Raw genomic sequence first — 17,310 nt, 5'->3', positions numbered from 1 at the left:
TGGATTATAGGTGTGAGCCCCCAGCACCAGGCTTCAGTCAGTATTCTTAGTACACGGAAAAAATACAAATATTTTGGAACCAAGCTGTAGAAGACTGCCTTTTTTGCTTTAGAAGAGAGCTGTCAGGTACCTTATGAGTAGATAGATTTAACAAAAATTGAACATATCAGTCCACACTGAATGCTACCAAACATTTTGCAAAGTTCCAAAAATGATAAGAACATTAACTGTAATAATTACCTGGGCAATAAATGACATGTTTGAGTGTTCTGTCTTTATTGTTACTGTTGTAAATGTACAATGCCATTTTATTCATTTTTGTTGTTGTTTCCTTTGTATGTTCTTTCCCATATGGCATATCCCCTGTTGTCACTGTACTCAGTTTTGATACCCTGCATCTTGTATATACATGTCTAATCTGGGGAGGGGAAGAAGAATTACAAAACGGTGAAACAAGGACACAGGATGACACATTGCAACAAATATACTAACAAGACAATATATTGGAAATGAACTTTACCACTTCATGCAGTAAGGGGTGGGTTGATAGGAATGTGAGAGCTGGGGGAGGGAAGGGATAGTGGGATAACCCAAGGAAGAGAAAGGGTAACAATGATCAACAATTAATGTACTCATTGCCTTACTCATGTAACTGTAACCCCTCTGTACATCTTAACCATAAAAGAAAATAAAGTAAAATCAATAAAGGACATGTTTGGCAAATATAGTACAATGATAACTTACAGAGAAATGAAAATAATAATATACATATATACTTATATATGTATATACACATATGTATATTCATATATGTATACATATATAGGCATTTCTATGTATACACATATAACTATGGATATATGCACATGTATACATAGTGTGTATACATATTCATTTACTTAAATCACTTGAATCAGAAATACAATAAGATTCCTTTCTGTCCACATCCCCTCCAGCATCTGTTGTGTTAGAGTTCTTGATTTTTGCTGTTCTAACTGGAGTGAGGTGATATCTCAATGTTGTTTTGATTTGCATTTCTTTTATGGCTAGGGATGTTGAACATTTCTTCATGTGTCTATTGGCCATCCTTCTTTCTTCTTCAGAGAAGCTTCTCTTTAAGTCTTTCGCCCACTTATTTATTGGGCAGTTGTTTCTTTGAGGATTTGTTGTTGGGTGGTTTAATTTTTTGAGTTCCAAGTATATTTTAGATATGAGACCCTTGTCCGTTGTATGGCTAGTAAAGATCTTCTCCCAATCCTGGGCTTTCTATTGATATTGCTAGCTATGTCATTTGCCCTGCAGAAGCTCTGCAACCTTATGCAATCCCATTTGTCCAACCTTTCTTTGATTTGTTGTGTTTCCGGTCTCTATTCAGAAAATTTCGGCCTGAGCCAAGGAGACCTAGGGTTTCTGCTATTCCATCCTGTAATGTTTTCAGAGTGTCTGCTTTGAGTTCAAGGTCTTTGATACATTTGGAGTTGATTCTGGTGCAGGGTGATATATAAGGATCTAGCTTTAGTTTTCTACATGTTGTTAACAAATTTTGCCAGCACCATTTACTGAAGAGGCTGTCTTTCTTCCATTCTATTGTTTTAGCTTCCTTATCGAAGATTAGATGGCTATAGGTCTGTAGGTTAATTTCTGGGTTTTCAATTCTATTCCATTGGTCCTGAGGTCTGTTCTTATGCCAATACCAAGCTGTTTTGATTACTATGGCTTTATAGTATAGTTTGAAATTTGGTATTGATATTCCTCCAGCAGTGTTCTTTCCGTTGAGAAGTGTATTTGCTATTCGTGGTCTTTTATTGTTCCATATGAATTTTTGGATTGCCTCTTCTACTTCATTGTTGGTGGGAATGTAAACTTGTTCAACCACTTTGGAAAGCAGTATGGAGGTTCCTCAAAAACTTCACATAGATCTCCCCTATGATCCAGCAATCGCACTTTTGGGCATTTACCCAAATGTATACAAACAAGACCACACTAAAGCTACCAGCACAACTATGTTTATTGCAGCATTATTTACCATAGCTAAGATATGGAACCAACCCAGAAGCCCCTCAGTAGATGAATGGATCAAGAAAATGTGGTATATATATACAATGGAATTCTATGCCTCCATCAGAAAGAATGACATTTCCCCATTTGTTAGGAAATAGAAAGGCTTGGAAAAAATTATATTAAGTGAAGTAAGCCAGGCCCAAAGAAACATAGGTCCCATGGTTTCCCTTATTTGCAATATCTAGTGTAGGTATGAGTCAAGCGGAAAAGGTCAGATAATGTGATGTTAGGAAAACGAACCCTTAAATATGTATTTTAATGTTTTTGTTTCTTTCATGCATGTGTTTCTAACGCATTTATAAGGTTGTTGCTTTGTATGTCCCTCCCCCACAGTGTAACCCCCGCTTTCACTTTATTTGATGTCAGTATAACATGTGGAGGAGATGGGGACAAACAAGTCGTTTAAGGATTCAGGTGGACCTGTTGCAACAAGGAGAATTACAAAATGTCATCAAAGCCAGCTTTATAATGTCGGTGTGTGTGGGGGGAGGAGGGTATGATTGGGTGGGGGGGAGGGGGGGAGGCTGGGAAGGGAGGTGAAAGGTAAACAAAGGAGGAGGCTGCAATGCTTGGTAAGAAATGTATGCATTATCCTGCCAATGTAATTGTAACCCCTCTGTACCGTATGTTCTCAAATAAAATAAAATAAAATTTAAAAAAGATAAAAAAAGAAATATATTAAGAGCATATTAATACCAATGAAAAAATTAACCATCGTGAATAAATTATCAAAAAATTGAAATACATATCTCTATATTAATATAACAACATAGGAACATACCTAGACATTGCGTACATATAGAGATTAGTGGAAATAGAAACAACAATGAGATTGCACTGCACAACCACTATGTAGAAATTGGAATTCTTTTTTTTTTTTTTGCTGGTCATGGGCATTAACTCTGGGCCTGGGCACTGTCCCTCAGCTCTTTAGCTCAAGGCTAGCGCTCTACCACTGGAGCCACAGCGCCACTTCCGGCTTTTTCTGTTTATGTGGTGCTGAGGAATCGAACCCAGGGCCTCATGCTTGCAAGGCATGCACTCTACCGCTGAGCTACCTTCCCAGCCCAGAAATTGGAATTCTTATACATTGGTGCTTGTCACTTAAAATGATAGAGTCAGTGTGTTAAACATACTGGCAATCTTTAAGATATTACACATAGAGTTGCTTCTATGATCCAGAGTATTTCTTGTTTTCTTTTTGGTCAGTCGTGGGGCTTGAAGTCTGGGCTTGGGCACTGTCCCTGCACTCTTCAGCTCAAGGAGAGCGCTCTACCGCTTGAGCCACAGCGCCACTTCGGTTTTCTAGTACTATATTGGTGATAAGAATCTCACGGACTTTGTTGCCCGGGCTGGCTTTGAACCTTAATCCTCAGATCTCATCCTCCTGAGTAGCTAAGATTACAAGTATGAGCCACTGACGCCCAGTTTGATCCAGCATTTTGAATCATAATTTTATATACAAAATATATTTCAACGTATATCCAATGAGACACATATACAGGAATATACATAGCAAAACCTTTTACAATAACATATGATAAAATATTGAAATGTCCAATGAGAATGTTATATAATTATTCACATGCATACAAAATAATATACTCCATCCATGAGAAAAATTTACATGGTCTTACTTTGGAAACAGTAATATTACATGGAAGAAATGGATAGACTACATTTTATAATAATGTGAGCTTTTTAAAACTGGCACATCTGTAGAAGTAGAATATGAAATAATAGCTGCTCAAGAGGAGGTAGGTTGAAATGATGACAGAGTATTTTGAGAGTGTAGTGATGACAAAATGTTCTAGAACTGAAGCTGATGTTCTTACTCCAACTCTTTAACATTTTAAGAATCATTGTACTTTATTAAAGAATTACAGAGAGCATTTGCATAAACCTGAGGAAAAATTTTTATACTAGTAATGTGTGAATCTGAATAGTAGTGTGTGCAAATTTAGAATTTCAAATCCCAGAAATCTGTAATGCATAACTGTAGTATGTTGATGAATAAAACTAGCAAAAAAGTATAATCAGTTATATATTTTCTGAGTGACAATATATAACATTGCAAGTAAGTGAATATTCTACAAAATTATGTAAATTGAGGGATGAGATAGGATTGAGAAGGATGAAGGATAATGATCATCAAGGTGCATTGTATTGGCCATGGAATATGGCTTAGTAGTATACTGCTTGCCTTGCATGTGTGAAGCCTTGGGTTTGATTCCTCAGTACTACATAATTTTTAAAAAGCTGGACTTGGCAATATGACACAAGGTGTAGAGTGTTAGAGTGAGGAAAAGAAGCTCTTGGGCATTGCCAAAGCCCTGAGTTCAAGCCCCAGGACTACCAAAAAAAAAGCTTCATTGTATACGCCAGGCACTAGCTGCTCACCTGTAATCCTCAATAATCAGGAGGCTGAGGATTGAGGTTTGAAGCCATCTCAGGCAAGAAAGTCTGTGAGAGATTCCTATCTCCAATTAAATCTCAGAAAAATCTGATAGTGCTGCTATGCCTCAAGTGATAGAGTTCTAATATTCATGCAAAGGAGCTCAGGGACAGCGCCCAGACCCACAGTTCAAACCTCAGAAGCCAAAAAAGAAAAAAAAAACACACTAAACACTATTCATAAACTGCTTTGTCAAACAGCAACTCCCATACAATTACTTAAAGTTAATTAAAAATATGATTAGAATAAAATACAAATCACTTTGGGAACCAGACATGGATAGAATACAGGGGACAGAGTAAATTTTATATCACACGATTGAGTTGAAATGTGTTCTTCAGTCTTCTTACATCATTTATGAAATTGACAATACTGCCAAATATAGGTCAATTTCCTTGAGGAATAGATTGAATTCTATTGTCTTTTCATAGTAAACCATAAAGGTGATTTTTGCCCCTTTTTGAAATATATCTGACACTTTAAAGTAGATTTTTCCTAATCTAATATTAATTTAATCAATAATTTATTAGGGTGATGTTGGTCAGATTTTTTTCCAGTAAATCTTATCCCTTATAATAAGTGAGAGCATGCTGTGTCAGTCTCCTATCAATATGACCACATACTTTATAAAATTAACTTAAATTGGGGAAAGATTAATCTTGGCTTCTGATTTTATACATTTAATTTTATGTTTCTTATCCTCCTTGCTTTTGGTTGGTGGTGGCACAGTACCCCATGTCAGGAACATGTGATGGAATGTGTGTATTCATGGAAGCCAGGAAGTAATGAAGAGGAGAAATAGGAGTGGGAGAGGGAAAAAGAGGAGGAGGGGAAGAGAAAGAGTGAGACGGAAAAGGAGAAGGGAAAGGAGAAGGAAACAGAGAAGGAAAAGAAGGAAGAGGAGGAAAGGACTTGATCTTAACATCCTCTTTGATCACAAGTTCTCAGTGACCAAATCTCTACAACTATGCCCACTTAAAAGAGTTCACTTCTTTAAGGCAACATAATGAAAGCTAATTATTAATCCCAATCCTTTATGACTTCAGATTTAATTTCTAGAGTGGTGGGTAGATATTTCTACACATTTCAATAACTTCTGTTCCTAAATATTGACTTGAATTAATCAGAGAAGCTATTTGGCCTGAAGCTGGTTTGGTTATACCATTGCTGGAGAGATGAATGAAATATTTGAGTGCAAATACATTTTATTTAACAGATAAGAAAGCTTCAAGAGATTTCATTTTGTGACCTTCAAAAATGACTATTTCATCTATCTCATAATGACTTGAATTTTTCATAAACTTTATGGCATCTACATTCAAGTTTTTGTCATCTATAGTGAGGTTCTTTCTTTCTACTTGAAGGAAAATTAATATTATCATGATCATTTATTTCTTAAATATTTTATAGAGAGTAGGTATAATATGAATTTCCTACCATTCAAAAATAAGTTATATCCAAGTCTATAGTGTAATGCCAAAGTCGCAGGACCCCCCACAAGAAGACCACCGAGAGTCAGACTCCACAGCTGTTTTATTTAAACGGGCGGCAGCTTGGGCCTCTTCCTACACTCCGACACAGTGGAGCCTAGGAGGAGAGCCCCGAGCTAAGGATTTGCAGGTCTTATATAAGCACACAATCAACCAGGTGTTTTGATTACCACCACGTTTTGCTTTGCTAAGCAATACATGGTGGTCACTGCCTCAAACTTTAACCTTTCATTCCCTCCCTTGACTTATGGTCCTGAGCCACAATCTTGTGGCTCTGGCTCAAAACTAAACTCCAACAGCTCTTGATTTTGAACGAGTATACCAATAACAATCAGTCCATTTTTTTTTCTTCAGGAGTGGTTGGGTAGGATGCTTGGAGACTTCCCATGTTTCCCTACAGTCGTCCAGACAAAGGGGTCAGCTGGTCTGGTGTGGGAACAGTGGATCCAAGCAGCAATGCCATCCACCTTAAGGGCAGTAGGTGTAGCCAGTAGCACCATGTAAGGTCCCTTCCACCATGGTTCCAGAGATCGCAAGTTGTGCCTTCGAACAAACACCCAGTCCCCTGGTTTAAACAAATGTGGGGTAGGAATAGAAGCAGAATCATATAATGCTCTAAGCTGGGGCCCCATACTCTTATGCACCAGCTGTAAATAGTCATGCTTACACAGAAATTCAGTATCATCCAAATCAGCAAGCAATTCAGTCTGAAGGCTAGGGATTATGGGTGGAGGGTGTCCATACATTATTTCAAAAGGATTAAAGCCAAGCCGATAGAGTGAATTTCTTATTCTAAACAAGGCAAAAAGAAGGAGTGATACCCAGTCTGTGCCACTCTCCAAGTCCAATTTAGTTAAGGTCTCTTTTAGAGTCGGATTCATTCTTTCTACCTGTCCTGAACTCTAGGGTCTATAAGCACAGCGCAATTTCCAATCCATCCACAGTACCACAGATATTCCCTGACTTACTTTTGAGACAAAGGCCAGTCCTTTGTCCGAGTGGATGGGAAGCCATACCTGGGTAGGATTTCTTCCAGGATCTTCTTAGTCACGACGTTCGCAGTCTCATGCTTTGTTGGGTAGGCTTCAACCCACTCTGAAAAAGTATCTACAAAAACTAGCAAATATTTATATCCAAATTTTCCAGTTTTAATTTCTGTGAAGTCTACTTTCCAATGCACAACTGGCCTATCTCCATGGAGGCGACCTCCTTTTGTAACGGGTTCATTGGGGACATTGTTGAGCTGAAAGGCTTTACAATTTTTAACAATGTCCTCAATAAGTTGATTTCCTTGCCTAATTTTTACTTCTGAGTGTCGGAGCAAGTCCTGCATTCTTCGGGTTCCCTCCCCAGTTTTCTACGAGTCTTTGTTTCCTTCTCTCTCTGGGGGTTTATAGGCCATGGGAATTTTCTTTATCCACTCCAAGTCTTCTTGGGAGTACTGAGGCTCAGGAGGCAACATGTGGTGGTCACTACCTTAAATTTAACCTTTCAATAGGAATAATTGGATAAGTGCTGGAATATCTTGCTTTAGTTCAGATTTAAAGTTAAATTTACAAAGTGCCTTATAGTTCAATTTTGGCAATAAAAATGAAAAACAGGCATGTTTTATCCTGAAGAATGTCATTATTTTATGTGTGAAAAAATAAAATAAACGTAATATTAATTCAGTGGAAATAAGAAATCAAATCCTTATGTAATGCATCTATTCCATAGATTATGAAATATATTGGTAAAATTAATAAAACTTGTACTAAGTATGTTACTTAAGACATGAAGCAAGTGATAATTTTTTTTTCTAGGTGACGTTGATATAGAAATCAAAGCCCAAAGATTCCAGAGTTCTGTGTGATTGATACATGTCAATTTACACATATGCTTGTCTCATCTCAATGTTATTTCAGCATAACTGAGAACAGAACTAAATAAAAATATCACTCAAATGTTTAGCTTTATTTTGTTACTAAATATGTCATTTTGTATCTATTTTATTTGAAAAATCTGGTAAATTTATTTAAGTCATATCAACAATAATGAGAAATAAACAGGATCTAGCTCCTTAAAAGAGAATGAATAAGAAAAAAAATGACTCTATTGTTTTCTTCCAAGGCTGAATTAAGCTAGGCCCAAAGAAACATAGGTCCCATGCTTTCACTTATTTGCAACTAGTATTTGTCTGAGACAAGCAGAATCGGTCAGATAAGTTTATGTTAGAAAAAATGGACCCCAAAATAAGGATTCAAATTTTTTTTTCTTTCTTGTTATTGTTTCTAACATATTTATAAGATGATTTCTTTATTGCTTTGTATGTCTCTTCCCCATGGTATAACCACTGTTTTCACTGTATTTGATGTTGGTATACTTTGTGGAGGGGGAGGAAAAAAAAACTTATTGTTTAAATACTGATAAAGGTGGACCAATTGGAATAAAGAGATGTACAAGCCATTTTGTTGAAAAACGAACTTTAGAACTTTGGCAGAGGGGGTCTGGGTTGGGCATGGGAAAGGCTGCTAAGGGGAAACAATGGAAGAGGCAACAATGCTTGTTAAGAAATGCACTTATTACCTTGCCCATCTAATGGTAACCTCTCTGTAACGTATTTTCACAATTAAAAAAGAAAGAAAAAAAAGAAGGAAAAAAGTGAAACAATAAAGAAAAAAATTGAACCTCATTTTGCATTTTGACTTTGTATATTCTGGTGCTTTGCAATTGTGTACTATGTGACTATCCCATAAATCTGGGCTCAAATCACTAGGGCTACTGGAAGAAAATTTCAATATCGAAAGCAGCTAATACCGCTGTGCAGTTGTTTGTGGGTTTCACTACAGTAGCAGCAGGGCATTGTTATACCTGGAATGGAGACCCTCCAAAAATCACCAGAGACCAAGATCAATGTAAGTGAAAAAAGAGTCATTTATTTGCAAGTTCAAGCTTGGTCCTCCACACACTCGGTAACCTGTGACACTTAGAAGCCCTGAGCATAGACTCAGTACAGTTTTCATGGTATTGAATACTCAACCTTAAGCGAGTGTTACATGAGATATTACATGATTGGCTAATATTTTAAGCAAATTAAGCTACACATAAATGATTGGTTATTATTAATACTGACTTGTTATTGACGGATACCACTTGGCCATTGGGTCACCGTGTCTTGTATAGCCACCCAGGGTTTGGTTGATGTATCCAGAGAAAATTCCTGTAGCTTGCCCAAGGATTATTTGTTTCAGTTGCCTGGCAATTGTTTTCTTTTCTATATCATTTCTGGGTCAAATTCATGGTTCTTTTTATAATCCGTACCTCACAAGATGGTTGCTAGTCTGTAATGGAGTTAGTTCTTTATTGTGCCTCTTTAAGTCTTAGACTCTTCATTCTCCCGTTTCTATTATGCACCTGAAAGGCTAATCATTGTCCTTACGGGCCTGAGTTATGTCTTTTATCAGGGATTAATTGATATGGCGTTCTCAAGACCATCAGTTGTACAGTATTGACTCGTTTCTTAACACACATCACTAATCAATTTACAACACAAGGCCCTATAGTGAACACAAGCACTAGAATGAAAATGGGACCCAACAGAGTGGATATTAATGTAGTAATCCAAGGGGAATAATTAAACCATGATTCAAACCATCCTTCTTGCTGTTCCCTTATTCTTTTACAACTCCAGAGTGATTTGCATAGAAGCAACATTCTTCCCTAGGGCAGCACATAGACCTCCTTGCTGTAAGAAAATTAAGTCCAGCCCTTGCCTGTTTTGTAACACCACCTCAGGTAAGAAATCATGAGATTTTTGAAAGTAGGCTGTAGAACATTCCAGGTTTTTGATATCCTCATCTATAGAAGCACAAAGGTTAGAGTAGGGTGTTCTCTGAGTAACCAGGGATGCTACTCGAGGCCCTACTCCAGCTAAGCCCACCAGGGCCACGATAGTCACGGCTGTTATTATTTCTATTTTAGCTCTTCGCGGCCAGTAGCTTGCTGTGGACATTTTTATCATCTTGTCTTCCAGAGAATTGTAAAGTAGTCGTGGGATGAGTTGCACCATGACACAAAAGCTGTTTGTCCTATTTGAAACCTCCAATGCACAAAAGGGGTTAGGACAGTTGAACATGTCTACCAAACATCTTGGAGAGGTAATCGATAAGCTTCCTCAGGAGTCCATTTTTGGGTCTGATTACATAAGTCAGTAAAATTAGTTAGTACTCGTCATACACATAACTGTTGTCCTATAACTGCCTTTAGGGTAAGTTTTGCCTCTTTTTATTCCCATCTGCATGATTTACTTGTTTTAGTTACATTCTGTACCCCTGCAATACCCTCATAAAATGGGGGTCTCATATCATAACACATCCAACATGTACTGGTAATATCAGGCCAGGTCTGATTGATTACATTATAAGTTTGAACCAACAGCTGCCATAGAGAATCCTCCAGCAAGAGGATGTTCTCCCTGAGGGGGTCTCCTCTTTTCGGAGGAGATGGGGTCACTACAGCCTAGGGCTTTTTCTTTACACTTGCTTTGGATTTTGTGGCAGAAGCCGGTCTTAAAACAGTGTTTGGTCCCATTACTGTGGCAATTGTCTGTAGAATTCTAAGTGTGCCATTGTGAGTCTTTCAACATCGGTAAAATCTTAGTCCCCAAGTCTTTCCTAATTCCCATCCTAGGACTTGTTTGCCCTTGTCTGTGAACCGAACTTTCACTCAGGCATCAGAATCCTGGGGAACCCTAATTTGTTGGTGCATAGGCATCCCATTAAACTGGATGCCCACTGGCCCTGATTTAGTAAAAGTAACACGGTCTCTTCCTTTTCCTTTCCATTTTCCTGAGGTACTTGTTTTGCAGCCCCAGTTCTTACAGTAAAAATCCTCTGGTCCTCCACAATTACTAGTCCTTCCTTCCCCTGGGCAAACATACCAGTGTCTCCATCTACACTCAACAAGCCTAGGTCCTTTCCATACTCCCTCAGGGAGCTGGAACAAATTAAATGTAAGCCTGTCTCGAAACCATAGTGAGGGTCCCTCTTTCACAGCCAGAGGGAAACGTTTGTCAATTACCTGATTACTAATAATCCAAGCCCAATTATATGGGCGATTAGGATTGCAGGCACCCACTATTATGTCAATACAATTTCCAAGTAAGGTATACGTCAACAACCATTTCATGACTTAGTCTTTTTTACAGCTCAATTTGAGCTTTAAGGATTGTCTTTGGAAATTGAGACTTATCACTCTGGGTTCTCTCCAAAATCGGTTATGGGATCTGCAGGCTTCGCATGCAAATGGTGGATCCAGGTAGCGATGTTGTCGACTTTGAGGACAGTTGGATTCTTCAAGATGACCACAAAGGTCCTTTCCACCGCGGTTCCAGGTTTTCCTGTTGGTGTCTTTTCACCAGGACCCAGTGCCGGGGTGGAAGTGATGTGGAATCAGTGGAGGGCCTGACTCGTACAGCACAGTCAGTCTAGGCCAGACATAAAGGCAGGTCCTGTACAGGACCCTGAGAGAAAACAAAAGTTCAGAGTCATCATCTTCCCTAAGAAACTGCTCTGAAAATTAGGAATTATGGGAGGGGGCATTTCGAACACAATTTTATAGGGGGAAAGACCAATTTTCAAAGTGGAGTTTCGTACTCTGTATAAGGCAAAGGGAAGGAGAGTTACCCACTCACCACCAGTCAACATGGTCAATTTGGTCAGGGTCTACTTTACAGTTCTATTCATCCTTTCTACCTGTCCTGAGCTTTGGGCGTCTATAAGCGCAATGCAGTTTCCAATCTGCCCCAAGAGCATTAGCAATTCCCAGACTTACCTTCAACACAAAGGCTGGTCCATTATCTGATCCTATCATGCTAGGGAAGTCAAACCTGGGTAAGATTTCTTCCAGCAACATCTTAACCACCACCTGTGCTGTTTCATGCTTTGTAGAAAAGGCTTTTACCCATCCTGAAAAGGGAAAACTAATAGATATTTATATCCATACTTGCCAGGTTTGATTTCTGTGAAGTCCACCTGCCAGTAGGTTCCTGGTCTATCTCCTCTTATCTGACTGCCTGGGTCCTGCCTGAATTTTCCCTGCATTAGACAGCTGACATGCCTTACAGTCCCTGACAATCTGTTCTATTTTAGCATGTCTATTCTTGACCCTAAGATCAGTATTTCTCACCAGGTCTTGCATCTTCCTCCCACCCATGTGGGTGCTCAATGCATTTTCAGTAGTATTTTACTCCCTAACTGTTCAAGCAAGACAATGTTGCTCTTATAGTCTCTCCATCAACCATTCAGGCATTGTGCCATTGTTAGTTGATCAATCCATTTTAAATCTTCCGTGGTTGATGTAGGAGTGTTCAGGAGAGTTCTTGCACTGGGGTCTGGCAGGTTTATCATCATTATAGAGTCTCTTTGTGTTGTCATTTCCGGGCAGTTCTGTCGGCCAGGTTATTGCCTTTATTCACAGCATCTTTAAGTTTTTGATGTCCAGGGAAATGAACAATGGCCAACTTCTTAGGCAACCAAAGAGCAGCGATTAAGGCCAAAATTTCATCTTTATTTTTGATGGACTTTTCCTATGCTGTCAGTAATCCTCTTTCTTTGTAGATAGCTCTGTGTATATGAGCCATTGCAAATGAATACTGACTATCACTATACAGAGTTAGTCTTTTCTTCTTTCCTAGTGTTAGTACTTGGGCTATTAATTTGGCTCTCTAGGCTGACGTGCCTATGGGCAGAGGTTCGGCCCAAACCACATCAGTCTCAGCCATTACTGCTGCTCCCGCATACCTGTGTCCTTGATGAACACAGCTGCTCCCATCTGTAAACCACACAAGTTCAGCATCTGGTAACACTGATCTCTTAAGTCCTCTTGGATATTACGGACTTGCGCCAGGATCTCCGAGCAATCATGTAGTGACATGTCTAGGTCTGGATCTGGTAGAAAAATCGCTTGGTTGACAGCTGAGGGAACCAGGAAATTAATTCCGAGAGGACTGAGTAGCAGTCCTTTGTAATGGATTAGTCAGGCATTGCTGAGCCATCGATCTGGTGGCTGCTTTAACACACTCTCAATAGCATGGGCGTGGTCACATACAGTTCCTGCCCTATAGTTAATTTGCATCTTTTACCATTAGAGCAGTAGCCACTTTCATTCTCAGGCATGGTGGCCATCCTGCTGCCACCGGTCTAATTTCTTTGATAAGTAGGCTACTGGTCTGCTCCACGGGCCTAGATATTGGCTTAGGACTCCTTTCATAATCCCATTATGTTCATCCACATACAAATTAAATTTTTCAGCTGTATCAGGGAGTCCTAATGCTGAGGCTAACAATAAGGCAGTTTTTATCTGTTCAAAGGCCTGTTCAACCTACTCCATCCATGAAAACAGCTGCTTTTCTTTGGTAGCCTCATAAAGGGGTTTAGCCAACTCTGCAAACCCAGGAATCCACAGACAACAAAAGCCTGCTGAGCCCCAAAGCTCTCTTACGTGGTGCTGAGACTGGGGTGTTGGAATTTTAAGGACAATTTCTTTTCTTCCTTTTGTAAGCCACTGCTGCCCCCCTTTCAATAAATATTCCAGATAAGTTACCTCTGATCTGCAGATTTGAGCATTCTTGGCCAACACTCAAGACACCAAGGCTTCCCAAAGTCTGGAGTAAATCCTCCATTCCTCGGATGCATTCTCTTTCAGTTTTAGCAGCAATTAATAAGTCATCCACATATTGCAACAAAGTCAAGCTAGGGTGGCTTCCCCTAGCCTCACCTGTCCTCATGCAGGGCTTGGTCAAAGAATGTTGGTGAGTTTTTAAATCCTTGAGGAAGTCTTTTCCAGGTCAGCTGTCCATTAATATCTCTTTCTACATCTGTCCACTCAGAGGAGAAGAGATCTTAGCTTTTAGCTGCCAAGGGTAGTCTGAAAAAGGCATTTTTTTAAATCTAATACTATGTACCACTGCCTTTCAGGAGGAAGGGTGCTCAGGAGTGTGTAGGGGTTGGGTACAGTAGGGTGAATGTCCATTACCCATTTGTTTACCTCCCTTAAGTCCTCCACTGGCTTATATTCATTGGAGTGGGGCTTCCAGACTGATAGCAGGGGAGTGTTCCATGCCGACTGACAGGGCCGCAGTATACCCAGTTCTAGCAGACACCTAATGTGGGTTGTTATTCCCACCCGTGCCTCCATGGATATAGGGCACTGCCAGACTCTGACTAGGTCAGCTCCTGGCTTTACCTCAATGAATAGAGCTGGTCTATTCTTCGCTAGTTCCACTCCTTCAGTCTCTGCCCAGGCTTCTGGATACCTTTCCAGCCAGTAGGTGATTTCTTGGTGAGGAGCCTGATGTGATTGGTGCAACCGGTACTCGTCTTCCAGGCTTAGAGTCAGCCCTTGTATTGGTCTCCCATGGGCATCTGTCACCTGGAAGCCTTCTGGATAGAAGTGAATCTGTGCCCCGACCTTAGTCAACAAGTCTCTTCCTAATAAGGGATAAAGGCTCTCTGGGATAACTAAAAATGAGTGAGACACTCGTCCCGTCACCAGATCCACTGTTCTTTGGGTGGTCCATGAGTATCTTTTAACTGCTGTGACCCCTTGCACCCAAGAAGTTTTGTTCGAAAGTTTTCCATGGGGCTTTATTACTCCTTGGGACATTTTGAGTTGTGGTCATATCCCAAATTGCTGAAAGCATCGGCTATTTCATTTTGTGACAATTGTAATTAATTTTCTCCTTTCCTCTGGTCTTATGTGTGGATTGATATACATTGAAATGGGTCAGAACCAGAATTCACCTCACACTCCCCTTACCTTCCTAACCACTAATTTAAAGAATGTTAAGGACAGAGCTAACAATGTCCCAAGGTGTAAAGTGTGGACTAGCTGGTTTGTCTAAGATCCCAAAGGGGTAGACAGAGACACTTTGCGATATTCTAGCAGTGGCATCTGATAGATTACCTGACCCCAGCTTTGCTTCACGTGGGCCAATCTTTCCAGGCCAGATTTCACCCTTCGAGGTGGAAAAATAAGGGGGTCTGAAAGAGAAAGTAGTTATTATTGGACAAAGAAACAAAGCGAAGACTAACAGCCTCAAAGGGAGACAGAGTCTCTTGACATCCATCTCCGGATGAACCTGAGTGAGGAAATGGTAGACTGTCAGACAGAAAGTGAAGGATTATAGACAGGATAAATCCCAAATGTCCTCACTAGTGGACAGTCTCCCTCGTAAACTATCGTAAAGAAAGTTTCTGACAACAAACAGGCCCAAGTGTCCACACTAGTGGATGGTTTACCTTCCCGGGGAACCGGGGGACCTCTCCCACCAGTCCAGTTGGCTGCCTTATCCGACAGGACTTTTTGCCAACTCCAATACCAATCCTGCAGGACATAAAGACCCCAGACAGTTACAAAGTGGCAAAGCCTTAACTTACCAGCCATTCTTTGCTACTCTCTGATCAGTTATCTGGGTGGGTTTATGGGTTTATCCCGGATGAGTCCCCCACCTGTTATACCTCCTCCAAAGACCACCAGAAACCCAAGATCAATGTAAGTGACAAGAGTGGTTTATTTGCAAATTCAAGCTTGGTCCTCCATGCACTCGGAATCAGTACAGTTTTTATAGTATTGAATAAACAACCTTAAGGGAATGTTACATGAGAAATTATATGATTGGCTAATATTTTAAGCAAATTAAGCTACACATACATGATTGGTTATTATTAATACTGACTTGTTATTGATGGGTACCACCTGGCCACTGAGTCACGGTGTCTCGTATGGCCACCTAGTGTTTGGTTGATGTATCCAGAGAAAATTCCTGTGGCTTGCCCAAGGATTATATATGTTTTAGTTGCCTGGCAATTGTTTTCTTTTCTGTGGCATTTCTGGGTCAAATTCATGGTTCTTTTTATAATCCGTACCTCAAAAGGTGGTTGCTAGTCTGTAATGGAGTTATTTAGTTCTTTATTGTGCCTCTTTAAGTCAGACTTTTCAGTACAAACTCTACAAAGGAAATAATTCTAGTTCTGTTCAGGCAAGAATGTGATGAAAAGCATAATTTTACTGTCCTACATGAAATAAGAAGACACACTTTAAAAGCTTACTACGTGATCAGTCCTTAAATAACAGTGCCAGTTTTAAGGCACTCTAGATAATTCAAGTCCTTTACCTCCCCACAAACATAACTGCCATTCAGAAATCATTGCCAAGGTGAATTTCTAGTTCTTTTTGATATTTCAAATGTTTTAGGCGTAACATAAACAATAATTCAACTGGTTGAGAAAATTTAATTTAGAATAAGCAAAAAATCAGAGTCAACTACGTAGCATAACCTTTAGGGAAAATGAATTAAGGAATATGGTATGTTCTGTGTAACTTAATATTAGACATTAGGGCAAAATACCCGGAACATGCTCTGCAAGAAGGACATAGAACTCTTTAAGATATATTAAAGATTACCTAGGGACAAGTAATTTTACCTACATTTTCTATTATATGATAGCACATTTGTGTCTGCTGATCAGAGAGACTCAAAAAGTTTTTAAATGTGATATGAAAAATGCATTGTCATGAATGAATGAAATCAGGGATTAGAGGGCTTAGGAGCTGGGTGGTTCTGTTAAATAATCTCATTATTTTGAATGATCTAGTTTTTTTGTATGTGTGGAATTATGAATGTATATTATGACTGGGCAAGGAAGTTTATTATTAGATAGATCATTTTCTCATACTCAATGTCAGGAATCTAACCTAAGTTAGATTGGTAAATATGTGAGTATGAGTGTGTGTGTGTGTGGGGTGTGTGTGTGTGTGTGTGTGTGTGTGTGTGTGTGTGTGTGTGTGTGTGTGCCTGCAAGCATGTATTTAAAAGGAAGAATCTTCTTTCTCTCAGGGTATTTACTTAATTGTATTAGTTATAATAAATTAATGACAGCAGATAAAGGTAATTAATATTTTGTGCCATATGTTTATGTTCCTAAGAATGCATGAACAAACTAAAAATTATGTATGGGATATGAGTTTTTTGGAAGGTCTGCTGAAATTATAAGCATTTGGAATCTTGAGAAGGATATCAATGACAATGATTTTAATGTACATCAATTTTAGACAACACTTGCAAGGATATGTAATCCTATATGAAAATGCAATATTTATTGATTTTTCCATAGCTATACTATTCTATAAATTTGTGGGGAAACAAGTTCAATTATGGAAATATAAAGTAATGTCATTATTTATTGCATACAGTTTTAAACTTTAGTTTCTTCAAGTAGACATACCATTTGTTTCTACTATATTAGAAGGAAAACCCTAAATATT

Source organism: Dipodomys merriami, unplaced genomic scaffold (assembly GCF_024711535.1).
Source record: "Dipodomys merriami isolate MVZ:Mamm:240054 unplaced genomic scaffold, mDipMer1.0.p SCAF_538, whole genome shotgun sequence".
NCBI classification, from domain to species: Eukaryota; Metazoa; Chordata; class Mammalia; order Rodentia; family Heteromyidae; genus Dipodomys; species Dipodomys merriami.
The sequence above is the reverse complement of the archived record's forward strand: the minus strand, read 5'-3'. Positions refer to the sequence as shown.